The sequence below is a fragment of the Aphelocoma coerulescens genome, chromosome 7 (genome assembly GCF_041296385.1).
Source record: "Aphelocoma coerulescens isolate FSJ_1873_10779 chromosome 7, UR_Acoe_1.0, whole genome shotgun sequence".
NCBI classification, from domain to species: domain Eukaryota; kingdom Metazoa; phylum Chordata; class Aves; order Passeriformes; family Corvidae; genus Aphelocoma; species Aphelocoma coerulescens.
In genome coordinates this window covers 26,050,145-26,066,158 of record NC_091021.1, presented here as the reverse complement: position 1 = coordinate 26,066,158, position 16,014 = coordinate 26,050,145, and the positions used below count along the sequence as shown (strand labels likewise).

Below are 16,014 nucleotides of genomic sequence, written 5' to 3'. Positions count from 1 at the left end.
TTACATTGTTTTTATAAAGCAGGATGTATCTACACACAGCAGCCTTGGAGAGGACCTAGCACAGGTGAAGGAGTGATTGAAGCCCTTGCCCAAAGCCTCCCCTTGTGGACAGTACGGGCTGCTCAGTCTCTCTTGCTTGAGAGGCCTATCAGTGACACCGTTTAATGTGCCATCAAAATACAGGTCCCTTGCTGGAGTCTTGGCTCTCAGACAAGGCAATTATAGGATTTTATCCCTTTAAATGATAGAGAGGGAACAGTGAATAAACAAACTTGAGAGAACAATGTCTGTGGAGCGACCAAATTGCCACAACAAAATGAAAATCTCGAAAAGGAAGCAAAGCAGGAGGTTGCCAGGAGGAGGTATCCACTTGCAGCTGGCTAGAGATCAGAAGGAAGTTAAAGGAGAGCACACTAAGGCTTCTGGTGAAAACTGAACTGTCAATAAATGTCTCAGATTACAGAATATGTCAGATTGTGAGAGGAAGAGGGAGAAAATCAGCTAATGCTTCCTTCCTCCCTTCTTCCACAGACTTAGGTTAAAAGCATCTGCAGTTCTGCTGCTGCTAATTATTGCCAATAATCAATAAGCTTTTGCACAAACTCTCATGCTCTTGATCTGCAGGGCTATTTCTGAAAAACAGAGGAAAGTGTCCAAATCAGTGGAACTAAGTGACTAAAGAAAGAGCATGAAACCTTCTTGTAAAATAACATGAGGGTTGTGTTTTAAATTTTAATGGTAAGAATATATACCCTGAGACACTTAATGGGGATGACAACAGTTTAAAGGGTGAGGGAAACAGAGACAAAAAATCTACTTTGCTCATTATAAAGAAAACAGAAAACAAAAGTTCTATCTCCTGGTAGGGTAAAGACTTGGAAATGAGGCCACCTGAGTTCCTGGGAGATCTGGGACTTTTGAAGGTGGAAGGGTAGTCATCCAAAAAGGGGAGGATCTCCCTGTTGAAAGGTAGTGCCTCTCAGTTCACTTAAATACTTTTTTGGCTTAAATTGTGTTCTTGATCCTGTTGACTTCAGCGAGCCTCTAGTTGTGCTGAGACATTTTCCTGTCTGAAATTAAGGCTAAAAATATTTCCTAACACACTTGCTGAGGCCTTACAGCAACGTGGGACAGGCTAAGCTATGTGCCCTAACCCAAGTGGGAAGGCTATGACAGAACCTGGGCTTTAAAACAATTCTATGAATTCTGGGTTTGAATTTGCAGACTATTTTTTAGATGTGTATTTCTATTTTACTCTATTTTAAGAAGTTCCTTGCTATTCATTCACTGCTGTCCAGCCCTTTCCTTGTGTCTCCCACAACAAACATACTTTGATAGGGGGAAAGTGGCTTTGTAAACCTTGAAGAAACTACCAGCTCCAGGCTATGGATCTAAGCAGAGCAAAGAGGGAAAACATGCAGGCATATAAAGAAACACGGGTAGAAAACTCAATTCAGGTTGAGAAAGTCTGTTACATTTTTCTGATCCTTTGGTTCCTTCCTTATAGATAACACCATTAAACAGAACATTGTTATTTCTACAAACATCCATCAGAGCCCCAAGAAATTCAGAGTGAAGGTTAATATATAAAAAAGAGCCCAAATTCCGAAAAATGTGGCAGTTCCCATCAAATGTACACACTGCTCTGCCAGGAGCTTAATTGACTTAGGAGTTGTTTTGTGGTAGCTGGGGAGGCATCAGGCAGTAGCACAGCCGGTGAGGTTTCAGGCAAACTGTGATTTTACCTATTTATTTTCTCTCACAGACCTGTCAGTCCCACCTAAGGGGTAATCTTTTTACGGCAATTTCCATAAGGAAAAGGGGCAGATTATTTTTCTCTCTTTTTAATAAAAAAGAAGGCTTTAAATTGTTATTTGAGATGTTTACACATCTGTCATAGTCTATGATGAGTCCTTTAGAGATCCAGATCACTGGAGAGCAACTTGTCAAGTGCTCCTTTTGCTGCTGGGACAGTAAATTTACTGATCAACAAAGTTGATTCCCTTCCTAGTGAACTTAGTGGGTCTATTATGAACTTCACATGGAGTTTCTAGGGTAAGTTTCTTTGAAAATCAGACGTGAAGCTGTGAAAGATATTCTGCATCAGTACCTTTCTTGTTCATGCTCTTCCTAATTTTATTCCTAAAATTCACAATTCAGAAATAGCAGACCCAAAACAGTTCAGGTTTTGGCAAGCAATACTCTGCTCAACGTGAACCTTTTCCTTTAGACAGCAGGTCAATGTGATTTTTTTTTTAAGTGTATCTCCTGAAATAGGAAAGAGAAAATGAAGTCTGCAGTGGAGAGTTGGCAAGAAATTCACTCTTTTGGGATAAAAGGTACCCATTGTAGGCATAGATCTTTGTTAACTACATTTAATGCATCATGAAAGGTTTACAGATGCTCTTGCACTGCATACAGTATCCCAACAAAGCAGAATTCATCCAGAATCTGTTCACTGGATCTGCACTGCCCCAGGAGACAGAAAATGAGTCCACACTAATGCTATGATTTAGAGCGTGTTTTTATTTATTCCTAAATGTAATGTCCTTGTGTAGCAAACAATTCTTCTGCAGGGAAGAGATGTACAATCACTTGAAACTAACAACACATTAAGTTGACTATTACTGGAATCCTGCTGCCTCTTATTGCTCTGTGTATAATAACTAGGCAAATATATTCAGATCTGGCATGGGTTTACACTCATTCCATGACTGTTCTATTTCTACCAGCATGGTCTAATCCTCTTAAGAGAGGATATTGAAAAAAGGTTAGATAAATCCTTATCTAGAATTTGTAATTTGTTTGAGCTTTTTGCAGCCCACAATACAGTTAGTTTAAAGGTAAGTGAGGCATCTCACCATAGGCTGCAGCCTGCTCTCCACATGGCTCCAGACACTCTGGAGACAGAGTTAACGTTCCATTAAACAGGAAAAATGCCAGGGAGATCTTTGCTCAAAGGGAGCAATGTCAATCCCACCTGTCCCAGCTACATCCACCTAAGAGATGGAGGTGGCAGAAGGAAAGCATCCAACTTAAACCCAGAGTGGCTGAGCAGTGGCAGGAGTGGCATAAGAGTTCTTGAAAAAAGAACTTTGATGGTTCTTGAAAGTAAGTATATGCTTTATTCTAGTGGCCATGACCACCAAAATTAGACAGCCTTTGGATGTTGTTCGGCATTTCTTGGCAACTCTGATTTGCCCCCGAGTTATTTGTTGCATAAATTTTCCTTGTAGTGCCAGAAATTACCACAAGCTTTGCATATTCCCTGGGCTGTGCCTCCAAGGCAGCCTCCAACTCCTGCTCAGCCAATCAGCCCAAAGCAAATCTTTTCTCCGGCTGGTTCAGCATCTGCTCTAGCACCACTAGAGAGGAAAATTCTCTTTTTCTAACCACAGTGCGGGGGGCTTCACACCAGTTTCAACAACAGAAAGCATTTGATCCCTTTTCCTCTGTCCTGCTCCATCCTGCATCCTGGTGCAGATGTGTCCCTTGGTGCCTTAGCCCATCTCCTTGGAAGCTCTGAACATGGCAGCTGATCCTCCCAGCTCAGCACAGAGCTGCAGCCCCCACAATACAACCCAAACTGCTGCAGGCTACAAGCATCATGTGCTAAGCATCGGCTTCCTCTCTCCAAATAAAGCCGAGATGAAACCCAGCCCTTGAAGGGGGGGAGTAGCACCTGGCACACATGGGAAATCAAAAAACAGTCACTGCCAATTACAGCTTTATTAAGATGGAGCAGAAGAAAGGTTTATCATCACTGAGCTGACGAGGATGCCAGATTACATACAATATTTCCTTCAACTTTTCTGTCCTACATGTTGTTTGTAATACTGAAAATTAAATTTCTCCAGACACAGAGGTTTCTCTCAGAGGTTGGTGCAGCCACAAAGTGAAAGCCTCCCTTGTACTCATGCTGGTGAATAGATGCTACAACAGCCATTCTGGTGTGCAGGAGAGAAAAGGAAATATTTTTCCTCTTCCCCTCAGTAACTCCTGGCCTACCTCACTGTCAGTTTGCACAGCCGAAAGCACAACAGATCCTCAAAAACATGGACCTAGAAAAGAGGTGGAAAGTTTTTCTTTTCTGCAGGCCCCATGCCAAGGAGGGGACTGTAAATGGCTAGGGGGACTGTGTTCCCACTGGAGTCCTCACCTGCCACCCAAGCCAGTAAATGCTTCTTCCTCAAATACAGCAGGATTTGTGTTCACTGATGACAGCTTTCTTCCCCAGTAGCTCTACCAATGCAGACCCAAATTCAAAGCAGAATCAAGATGTTTAAATGACATTAATGCTAGCAGGCAGTATGGGTCTCAGGGGTGTTTTTCCACCATCCACCATCCCTGATGGCCTTCCTGTAACCCCTCAACTCTGTTCTAGGAAGCAGAAGTATTTTTTCAGAAACAGAAAAGGAAGTAATCAGCTCTCTGGAGACACCAGAGAAGCCCACTCATCCCTATCTGCCTATGCCCTCACCACACTTTGGGGAAGGTCCTGACAGTGAACAAGCCCTGTCACATAGGAAGAGATCTGAAATGGAGCCATCCCAGCAAGAGTTTCCAGACCAGTGTCTCTCACAAAGGAGAAATGTGTTTCTCCTTGATAAGCCCTGGAAACTTTAACTTTTGCCTCCAGGACTTTGGGTTGAACAAATACCCTTGAATCCACATCCTTTTTCCTGAGTGGCTATACTATGCATGTACATGAGTTTTCCTCCCTTTCCAGCTTGGCAAAAAGCCCTGCAAGGGGGAAAAACAGACATAAAGAGGAAAATAGTTGTGCTCTATCTCAGTAACTTGCTGAAAAAAAACCTTTACCAACACCAGGCAGCAGAAAGAAAACTGTTTGTACAAGACTGCTGGGTGTTGAAGTAGCAAGTGTGCCATTTAATTCAGCTTGTCACATTTTCTCCATCTTCTCCTGCCCATCTCACCAGGATGCTGTTTATCTGGTCTGTGGGATGTGGGAAGGAGATTTATACCACTGCTCCTTTGAGTCAGGCCTCTCCATTCATGTCTTCACTTCAAAGCACCAGACTTTAGCAGAATGCTGGGCTACAGCTGCCACCGTGGTCAATACACACATCAGCAACCTCAGGCTCTGTCACTGGTCCAGAGAAGAAAAGCTGCATAGCCAGAGAGCAGAGGTATAACACAGAGACTTGAATTATGAATCACTCCTTTTAGAGGCTTTCAAAGGCCAGAAGAGGGTTAAAATTTAGTGAGATTAGCTAATCCAAGAAGACACCCATGCATCCAAATTTCCTGGGAGCAAATGGTAGCACTGAAGGTCTTACCCCTATTTCCTGTCTCCCAAGAGAGAACAGCAAACACTGGCAGTGGGTTTTGCCTGCCATTTGCCTCTGGCCACTGTCTGCCAGTAAGTGGGGGATAAGGACAGGAGACACCTTGCTGGGTGAACCTGTCCTGTTCCAACAGCTCCAGTTTGGCCGACTGATGCTGTGAGAGCCGAAAGCTCTGCTTATTCCTCTTATAATTATGGAGCAGAAAAGCTCCATAAAGCCAGCCTACACTAAATGTTTCAGAGCAAAATGTTTCACCAGAGGCTCTGAATCTGCCCCAAATCTCACACTGTTGGAATACAATGCACAAAACAGTCACAACTTGGTGTTCATGCAAAGCAAGCAGAAACTGCAATGACTTTGTCTGCCCTGAAAACGTTCCCTACCTGCCCACTGTCTGAGCCTTTACTTCATTGTGCCTTAGTGACTAGGAGCTAAGGCATCTTGCTGGACACATGGAGTCAACCATCTGGTTCCTCCTGACCTACAGCTGAGACCCAGTCAATTCATTTTGCATCCAGCAACTCCTAGCTTGCTCTTAGCCTGCACAGGGTTTAGACTACACAAACTTTTTGAGAAATGCACTAAAATCCAGCTCCATAAACTGGCCAGACCAGGGAAGTTGGACTATGGTATTCTCCATCTCTGCACTCTTGTGTGGGAAGCTAACCAATGTATCAGACCCCTCAGATGAGGTTTGCTTTGGAGGTGAAGAACTCCTCCAGATATCTTGCCTGTTGCTGAAGAGTGTTAAGAGCAAGATACAGCCAAACAGCTTCATGGAGTTTTAGAATCAAGATGGAGATTTTTTAATAAATATCTTTGGTACTTCTGCCAAAACCAGACAGAGTAAACAGGCATCTCCCTGATCCAGTTGAGACAGACAGAGCTCCTAAGCTCCAGAGCACACTCTCCTTTCCATTTCAGTTAAGAAAGCAATCCAACACAGGCAATGTCCCAGCCCTTGACTTTCCTACACCACGAGGTTATCATAGGCCCACAACTCAGCAGTAAAAAAGCCAAATTTGACCTAGCTCTAATATCAGACTCTGGGAGCTCCCTGACAGTTCCAGGACACTCCCTGATGTTCAGAAAAAAATTGAACAAAGTTGTTAAACTGTGATTGGAGCTCTGTCCTAGCCCAGTATTCTCTGGTAGAGACTGCAAACAGGACAACTTCTATCAGCTGTGCATTAGACAGCTTGGGTGCCAGAGTGGCTATCCCAACGTCAGCAGATTGAGCAAGACTCATTGACCAGTCTGGTTTGGTTTAGGGCTTTTTTCACCACGTTCTCTAGCACAGTTTTTGCATGTGCCAGTGAGCTTTTGCTGAATCTTAGGAAACAGATTGGACCAGAAACTGTGTCTGTTAAGCCTTATGGACAACTGCAATTTGTGAGGAAGAGAAGAAAGTTTGGCATTTTGCCCCTAGGCCAAGGGAGCAGTTCCTTTCTCATTTCATTTTTGTACAAATGTAACCTGAGAGTCCAGCTGGCTTCACTAGAGTCTGAACAATGTCTTAATTCACATCTCTTTGTCCAGCTGGAAGAAACTTCTGGCCAGCCCCATGCAGAAGGTCATCAGCCAGCTGAGCAGTCTGTGCCATCAATCCCTGACCCACTCCAGTTACTGGGACCAAAGCTGCAAAGACCTTCCACTGACACCCCTTCAGCTCAGCCGGTTGATTGTGACTGAAGCAAGTGACAGCCTTCCCCTGAGCAGATCAGATGGCAAATCTGACAGGATACCAAACTCCAGCCCTTGTGACAAGAAGGTGGAGAGGGGTTGGGAGCCACAGCATCTTCTGGAAACCTCTGTATAGAGAGCAGCTGTCAATCCACATCCTTAATTGTTAGTAATAACTCTCATCACAGATTAGTTCCTCAAAAAGCCACCTTCTGTGTCAGGGAGAGCTGTTATGGAGGAGGCTGGGGAATGGAAAACATGTAAAGATCCTTTTGATGGGCTCAGGGTTAACCACCATTACCATCAATTATTCATGGTTTCCATGCAGACGTAAGGCAAATAAGGTATTAAAAATTTACATCTCTCTTTCCCTCCACTCCTCCTTGGTATCATCACCTCTTAAGTACAGCTGGTGAAAGTGAGCATTTACTGTTAATTAGCTGTAATGATAATTGCAAAGAAAGTACAAATGCCTTAACTGGGGAGATATGATATGGCTCTCATTAAACCCAGACTAATAGAAAACTCTTCAAGTTCTTCTCTTTTATTCCAGAATCTCTGATCCCACATTAATTTAAGATTTATTACAATTGAAGATACAGGGCTACATATTGGTCTGCTGAACATCTCTAAAGGCTGTGATGACCATGTGATTTATGCAGTTTTAGGAGTAGAGTAAGTCTGGTATATCATACTATATTTTTATTTTTTAGACATTTTGGTCTTTCAAAAAATTAATTAGCTATAAAAAGGAATAAAAGTAATCTTTATACATTATTTCTATAAAATATATATTTTGAATGAACAGTTTTCATCCTCTGTATGACTTTCCATTTCACACTTGCTGAAGTTCAGGAGAGTAGTATCAAACTAGTCCACCTCAGTATCATTTATATGCAGTTTCCCTTTCTGGCTACTAGTAGTGTAAGCTGCTCTGGTACATAATCGCTTACCAGCTTGGGAGTGTTCTGGACTCCCTTCAAGTTCAGAAAATCCTGAATCTGTTACAGTTCAGAATAAATTTCTTTTTCCCCAGAAATGCTCAGTTCAGTGAGAGGCATATCGTGCAAGGTGGTAGCACTCACAGTGCTGTTTCTTCTAATTCCCATCTCCTTACAAACTGTCACTTGTGTTGTACATCTATAATAGAGCTGATGAAAAATTTTCCACAATATTTCTTTCTCTCTGTTACAAAAGGTTGACTGGATCGAAGCCAAAATGCTTTATGGCAGTTTTATCAGATCATACTCAGTATAGCCAATACACCCATGATAAAGCTATTCACCTGGACTTCTCATACTCAGTGGAGCCCCCCAGGCTACAGAGCCAGACTTTTTCTGTGGCTCACTGAATATTTCATTATTTATACTAAATGGAACAACTTCAGGAGGAGAGATGGAAAATGCCTTCTATGCCAGGATGACAAATAGGCCAGTAATTGATTCAAGGCTTTGCTAAATTTTTTTAAAGTGAAACTTCGGCTTCTGCATTTAAGCAATTCAACTGTGTCCCAGTCAGTGTATCCCAGCAGTCAGAACAAAGAGAATAAAATAACCTTTTCAGTGTGCACCTGCCTGGTCACTGCTGTGTGCTGCAAAATAACTGTAGGTGTTACCAACCTGTTTCTTTTTGTCCAATTGCAACTAACTGACACATGAACAATGTAAAAGTTGGGAATTCTCAGAGGAACATGGGGAAATAGACTGGAATGAGCATATTTGCAGTTTACAGATGTTGCTGAGAAAGGGCTGTACTTATATGGTTTTGCATTTGTCCCTTGGAGAGAGAAAGGACCTTGAGATGTTGTGAGGGATTGCTACTCTCTCCTGCTGACCTCCACACTGCACAGGCAAATTGCAAAAGCTACCAGTCAGCTAAAACACAATTTCATTGGGAAAAGGGGTAAATCTGCTAGGTGGAAAATGGGAAAGTATCAAAACGTTAAAATGGCCATGACTGCCAAGAGGAGACAGCACATATAACCCACAAAAGCCTGCTTTTAAGTTTGGCATATGGCAGGTGACAATTGTCAAGAAATCCAAATGCCTTCTTATCACTTTTTTGTTTGTTGCACAAAATGCTGGAGTGATGCACCAAAATCACTGAGGGCACATCAAATGGATTCATCTGCCTCCTGAGAGCACTGTACACAGCTTTTGCTGCCCTTTTCAGCAGGACTTGGAGAAAAGAGGAGCAGCCTATGTTTAAATTTGCAATTGCCTTGTAGTTCTCCCTTGGCATGTCCTGAAAAGACCCTGTTGAGCAGCTTGTGGCTCCTGGACACCTTACTACACAGAAGTTTAAGGTCCAGAGAATAGTAAGGACCCCTTTGATTTTTGTGTATTCAGCTGGGCAATACAGCTTAGCTCAGTCTTTCAGCACACACAGAAAACACCCATGAACCTACACTCACATTTAAACTGCTGCCTAAAACCCTAGTTCATCAAGGTGCTTAAGCACATGTGTACTTAAGCTGGACTGAAGCCTGCCCTGGGATGCTGAGTAGGTACAGTAACTCATTCCTTTCTCAGGGGTGTTGCAAAGTCGGTGTTGTTGGGTTAGCACCAGCTGCCAGGAGCAAGGACCCTATTCAACCACATCACCACTTTTACAGCACTTTAGAGAGACTCAGGCATTTACATTAGAAGAAGTGATGAATGAATTGCTAAGGCTGCCAAATCATAGCCCCATTCCATGCTGTATCAGACCCTCTTCTTTAGCCCCTGACAAGGTACCCCAGCCTTTCTCTGTTGACTGTCCTTGGAGGCAGTGTCTGACTGTCCTGCATCCCAGGTGGTCTAAATCAGTTGTGACTCTTGATTTTAAGCCTTAGAGTCTGATATCCATCCTAGGCAAGTGTATGGCCTGAGTTCATAGGAACCATTATTGTTTTCCATCCCTCTCTATCACATATTCATTAGCCTAGGAAGGAAATGTGTTGTTCTCACATTCCCTGCAGATTCCAGCTTTTCTTCCAGAACAAATAACCGGAAATGAGAACGATTGCAGCACTCACAAAATGGTATTCAAGTGAGAAAATGAAACTGTAAACTTATACTGTGTAAATTGTACAGCCTCTGACCTCACAGAGTACATTTTTGAGGAACGCACATGAAATAAAAATTATCTATTAGAACTAATTAATGTTTCAATTTACTTTCCTTATCATCTGTTTAAAAGTCAAAGGTAGGTTTGCTTTACCAGAGAAATATGTCATTCTCTTTTCAAAGCAAGCCCTAAGGGTCACCTTGCAATAACATATTCCAGGGAACACAACAGAGGAGAAAGTGAAGCAAAAAAGGATGCAGTGTATTTCTCCAGATAATGTAAGCGTATACTACATATTCATAAACAATATACAGTGACATAAATTCTGACATAAATATTCTCATATGGGGTGTTCTTTAATGGTGATGAAAGGGGAACCTGGGCTTCCTTGGGGGTTGGTGTGGTCTCATTTGTAATCATATCTGTCTTCTCACCATGAAGCATTTTAGTCTTTGACCAGTTTTATGATTTTGCAAAGGCTTAAAGAAAAAAAATAAGGTCATAAAGGTGGTGAAAAGAGGGGAAACTTGAAATGTTTTTGAACCCAGTGGTTAAAATGGAAATGCAGAGCCCCTTATGAAACTTGTCCATTCGGCAGATCATGTCTGCAAAGGATCAGTATCTCTATTTGACATTTTTAGAGGTGTTACTGTACTTATCCAGGCACATTATGACCATTGATTGTCCTCTGAAGACTCATTTATTTCAGCAGAGCTATGTTGATCTGCCTGGCTGCAGGGCAGCCTTCAATTCTCAGGTATAACATAAAGCAAGGGAGGCAGTAAAAAGCCCACCAACAAAAGAATGTCTTTTGCTTAAGTGGGAAGTTTGTTAATTTAACTGGAAAACAAATGTGTACCACAAAGAAAAGAGTTGTGCTATAGTGCAAGAAATCTAAAAATAAGGTCTTCATACAGGCCATGGGGGGGACAGTGAAAACCCCTAGGCATAATTCTGCCTAAGTCAGGCCTGTTTGATACCCGTGATTGTATCCTGCATTAACAATAGCACGCAATGTGATAGAAATCAAAGACTGTTTCAGCACCATTTTTCCTAAATATATAGAACATTCAAAAAGCTATGTGATATTTTAAATGCATTACTGCCTGTCCTTCCACATTGTCCCAAAAGTCTTGGCAAAGTCTTCGTCTAGTCCTGAGAGAATTGTCTGCCTGTGACATGAATTTTTTCTCAGTCTGTGTTGAAGAACAGGTATGAGAAAATCACAACCAATATGCAAACAGTGGAGGGAAAGTCTCAATCTAAGCTTGCCACTCAAGAGGGGTGACAAGAAAAAAAAACATGTAGACAATTAGGTACAAGCTTCAGCTGGTGCCATGTGACTCAGAGGTTGGCAGGGTGAAGGCACAGCACACCGGTTTCTAATACCAATAATATGCATCTTCCTGCATCACATCCAGTGCCTTTGATTGCCATTCCTGAACAGGCTGGTGCATAGCTGGATCTACCAGGGTAACTGCTTTAAGTACAAGACCAGAGTAAACTTTGTGGATTTATAGTGAAAAACTTTTACTGCTGTCTCGCTGAGTTGTTCAACAGCCTAATTTGAAAGCCAAGTCCCTGTTATAGCATTCAGGTGTACTGACAAGCTGCAGGAAAGAAAATTGCAACATGTATAGACATAATTCTTCTGGCAAACCCCTTCTGTGTAAATGAAGTTACACTGGCAAAATAATTTTGATGGAAAAGTGCCTGTCCTTTAAACAAATAATTTATAAATGCATTTCTGGCTAAAATTACATTTCATCAAAACATGAAGGAAAGAAAGAAAGAAAAATGATACCACTTTGAAAGCTTCAGGACATGTTCCATTAAGTATGTGAGGGCTTTTTTAATTTTATGCAAGTAAATTATTTCCTTGAAAGTATCAATCTTTAACTGCACAGTTAACTACTTGTTACTTCCAAGAAACAGAAGTAGAAAAGGAATAAATATATAATAGAAAAATAGAATAGAAAAGAGGAGCTTCCCAGAGTGAAGACTGAATGAATTGAAGAATAGCTAAATGATATCAAGTTAGCCTCATTCCCTCTCACAGAATGGCTCTTTAGCCATGTGCTTTAGGATAATTAATATTATTTTCTTCAGAAGAGTAGCAAATAGGTGTTCCCTTCAAGCAGAAGTTAAACCCCATACTCCTGGCAGAGCAGGGAAACAGAAGGTTATCCTAAGAGTGTGGGTGATAGCAAGAGATCAGTCAGATGACACAGAGAGAAAACATTAAACTGGCAAGCCAAAAGAGGAGAAGTAATAAAGATCCAGGTTCTGAAAGGGATTTAGGCATCCAGTTCCTATTTCCTAGAAAATGCCTAAGAAAGTGCTGCAAAGACTGCAGATGATCTACCACTGGTTTTTTATCACCTCTGGACCTAAAACCAAAAAAGTCCAAGAAATCCAAGAGAGAAAATGACCTATAAGGAATTAAGTTCCAAAACTCATTTGTAAATCTTGTCTAGGTACCTCAGCAAGCTCCCAAATAGTCCCAAGTGTCCAGTGATAGCCCACAGGGATGTGACTTCTTACCTTGCACAAGCGGGTAGTTGTGATGAAAGACCATTTTTATTTCCATTGTAAAGAAAAGTCAATGTTCATTTGTTTGGGAAGCCTCCTTGACAGAAAGCTTTATCAGCCATGAAATTAGCCCTTCATGCTCTCTTAAGCCAATAGGCCAGGACAGAGTCACCGACTGCACCTGATGCTTGCAGTTAGTTCTGATTAGCAACCCCTCATGGATTTCAAACAGCAGCCTCCTTAAATGCAGGCTGTAAAACTTCACTGGCTGCACTAAATCAATAGGGAGGCGAGAGACAGATTTGGAGAAGAGATGGGAGAAATAAACAGACACTAAAACTACAACATTATTATCTTTTTTGGCAAATAGCCACCAAAATTGTTCAATACACTGTATAAACAAAAACATACACTCACACACATACAGTCTATCTGGCAGAGCAAAAAAAAAGGAAAATATACCTTAAACAATATGTTCATTCTCTTGGGCAAACAAGAAGCAAGCAGTTATATTTAGCAAGGTAATGAAACTGTATTGTAAAGCCCTAGAGACCTGTTACAACAATGCCCTCTGCACTCTCAGTGCTTAGAGAATTCTTATTTATTTGCCTATGAGAGCATTGCTGGAGACTCATAAAATGCCACCAGGAAGGCCAGGTGAGCCTGCAATCTCTCTGCAGGATGTGACCATTAGATACTGAGAACTTCACAGCGGTGCTATCACAAGGATCACATCCCTGCACTGTAGGAGCTGTGAACCCTGAGGATACTGCAGCAATTTATAAACTTAGCAATACAGAGAAGGAAATAGAAAACTGATCTTGGGAATGTTCCTGCATGGGAGCAGATCCTTGAAAAAAGGAAGGAGAAAGCTATTGTGTGTTGGGGTTGTCAGGAGGATCCAAAGCACCTGGTGCAGAATCCATGGAAGGATGAACACTGACTGGGTCAACCCCTGCTGACATCAACACAGTGTAATAAAGGGAGAAAAGAAGAACAGAGGGTATAGGTTTCACATCATCTAATTTTCTACATCAGCTCTAGCTGAACTCATGTCCCTTTTCTGAAAGAGGAAAATAGGACTCTTTAATTGGAATTCACCCAAGTTGTATCTGTAGGGAATTATTTTTGCCCTGAAAATATCTGTTTTTTCTACTGATTGTAACAGAAGCATAAGACAAAATCCATTTAGAGTGACACTGACAATGGAAAGGACAAACTTACACAGAACAAGTTCTCTTAATGCACAGTTATTAGAATATGTGCTATTTTTTACAGTTTTCTTTAGATAATCCTACAGAATAGAACAGAATTCATTTCTTTCTTCCAATATTTTGTTAGATAGGCTTTAAAATTCCTCTCTCTCAATCATATAGGAGGTACCAGTAGAGGGAATTTGCTTTGATTGATGTAATTTCTCTCCCACACCACAGAAGTCTTCCTTGTAGATTCAGATCAGAATCAAGGACTTTCCAGAAGGAATCTGAATTAATTTTGGCCACACAATGATAGGATTGCATTTAAAAGAATAATGAAGGCACCTGAATGGAATGAAACAAGAAGCACTAGGGATAGGCTGAAATTTGAAAAGACAGAGGCATTCTCAGACTGGATGAGCACTTCCAAGTTTGTGACTGCAACCAAGGCTTACAGCAAAGTCAGCACCCTGAAAACCCCATGGATAGCTCATTATATACATATACATCCATATCATGTAATAAAGAGTACAGCAGGGGCAGAGTCTGTGAGTGTGGGAGCTTGACACTTTTAGTGCTAGCTCAGCATTCCCCTCTGCTTCTGTGCCCCCATGTGTAAAATTAGGATAATAATATTGCTTTCATCTTCCTCACCATGGTATTGTGACTATTAATTAGTTTGCATGTGCAGAGACTTGGATAAATGCTAAGTTTTAATCAGGTCTTGATGAGCTTGGGGAATGCAGCAGGGGCTGAGCTGAGGGTGGAAGAGCAAGTCATACTGATCCCATCTGCCTGGCACAGGATGAAGCCAATGGCACTGCCTCACCACGGTCTCCCTCCTCACCCCCCTCCAGGTAATATCTCTGGCTGTCAGTGCAGGGATTCCAATTGTTTGGACATCTGATTCATGATATCTCTGGCCTCCCTAGAGGGTGTGACCTCTCTGGCAAAGGACTGTCCACATTTCTTCCACTAGGAAGGGTACAGTTTGGAGCAACATCCACCAAAGTGTTCCTATTATCCCACAAATTTGCTCAATTTCTTGCTGCCAGATGTTCACAGGAATTAAAATTAGGATTTGGTTCCACACAGTATTTTGAAAGTCTATGATTAAATCAGATGGGCAGCACCTCTTCTACACCAGCTAAAGTAAGTTAGTGGAATGGCATGACTGGAACTGTGCCAAGGTTTTGCAAATTTGCATCACAAACTTCTGCTCCGCTCTTGGGACCACTGGCTTTCCCCTTTCCCCCACTTGTTGTTTAGTTGAGTGGGTTTTGCTAGTAAGATTTTTTAATAATTCTGTGGTGATTAGTCCCTTTTGAACTGAACCAAATATTTGTTCTATTTTCTCCAGGAGTGTTGCCTGTTGTATAAACTACTGGGATGAGCCATCATTTTGATCTTTGGCCAGATCTGATATTCTGGGACCAATGGTGCTACAAAAGACAAAACTCTCTCAAACATGGTGTGATTCTTCACCAAGCACAGAACCAAGTTTCACAGGAACCCAAGGACAATATTCAGAGGTGGAAACTTGGAAATACATGTAAAACAAGTGCTTTTGTTGTGGGTGGAACAGAGAACTCAGGAAAGGCAGAAGCATAACCCCCTGAATTAATGATGAATCCCAGTACTCAGAGATGTGTCTTTTAAACAACCTTTGATAATTGGCCTCTTGGTAGCATGTAGTGAATATCCTGAAATAGTGGAATGGAAATCAGCATCAATCAACACAGCATGAAGCTCCTTGTTCTCCAGCAAACACATATCCCTGCTAAACACTGGTGGCTGTTTGTCCTAAATTTAACACCAATTAGGGCCTGATCCTCAGCTCTGCCTGAAGGGATGAATGTCCTCCATACCCATCCAAGTCCATCAAGAAACACAGAAATATCTCAACAGCTCTTAGAAGACATGCTGCAGAATCTGACCCTTAACAATTTGATAGCTTGAATGCTAGCAGTGCCCAGAGCACTTAAACTGATAAGCAGTCAGACATCCTTGCACATTTATATGCAACAAAACAGAGGATACAATAACAGAGGGAAAAAATATTCTATTGCTGTGCTTCTCCTGAGCATCTTAAGAGCCAGGAAATTTGCAGCAGAGTTAAGAGGGGTTAGAAGAGGAAAGAGAAGTGGTGGCATTGATGCAGGGAAGCGTAAATAATTGGTGTGAAGATTCCCTTCATGTCAGAAAGACAAACTGGGCTAATTTTCCATGAGTATCCCAAGAGGAAT

At 41.8% G+C, this 16,014-nt stretch overlaps 1 long non-coding RNA gene across 1 annotated transcript in view; it reads right to left on the bottom strand.

Moving 5' to 3' along the window:
- LOC138113107 (uncharacterized) overlaps positions 1 to 12,771 on the bottom strand; it is a 42,800-nt gene extending 30,029 nt beyond the window's left edge. The window contains exon 1 of the long non-coding RNA XR_011152000.1: positions 12,585 to 12,771. This is a non-coding gene — a long non-coding RNA (uncharacterized lncRNA). The remainder of the gene's footprint in view (positions 1 to 12,584) is intronic.
- Between the last annotated feature and the right edge of the window lie 3,243 nt (positions 12,772 to 16,014).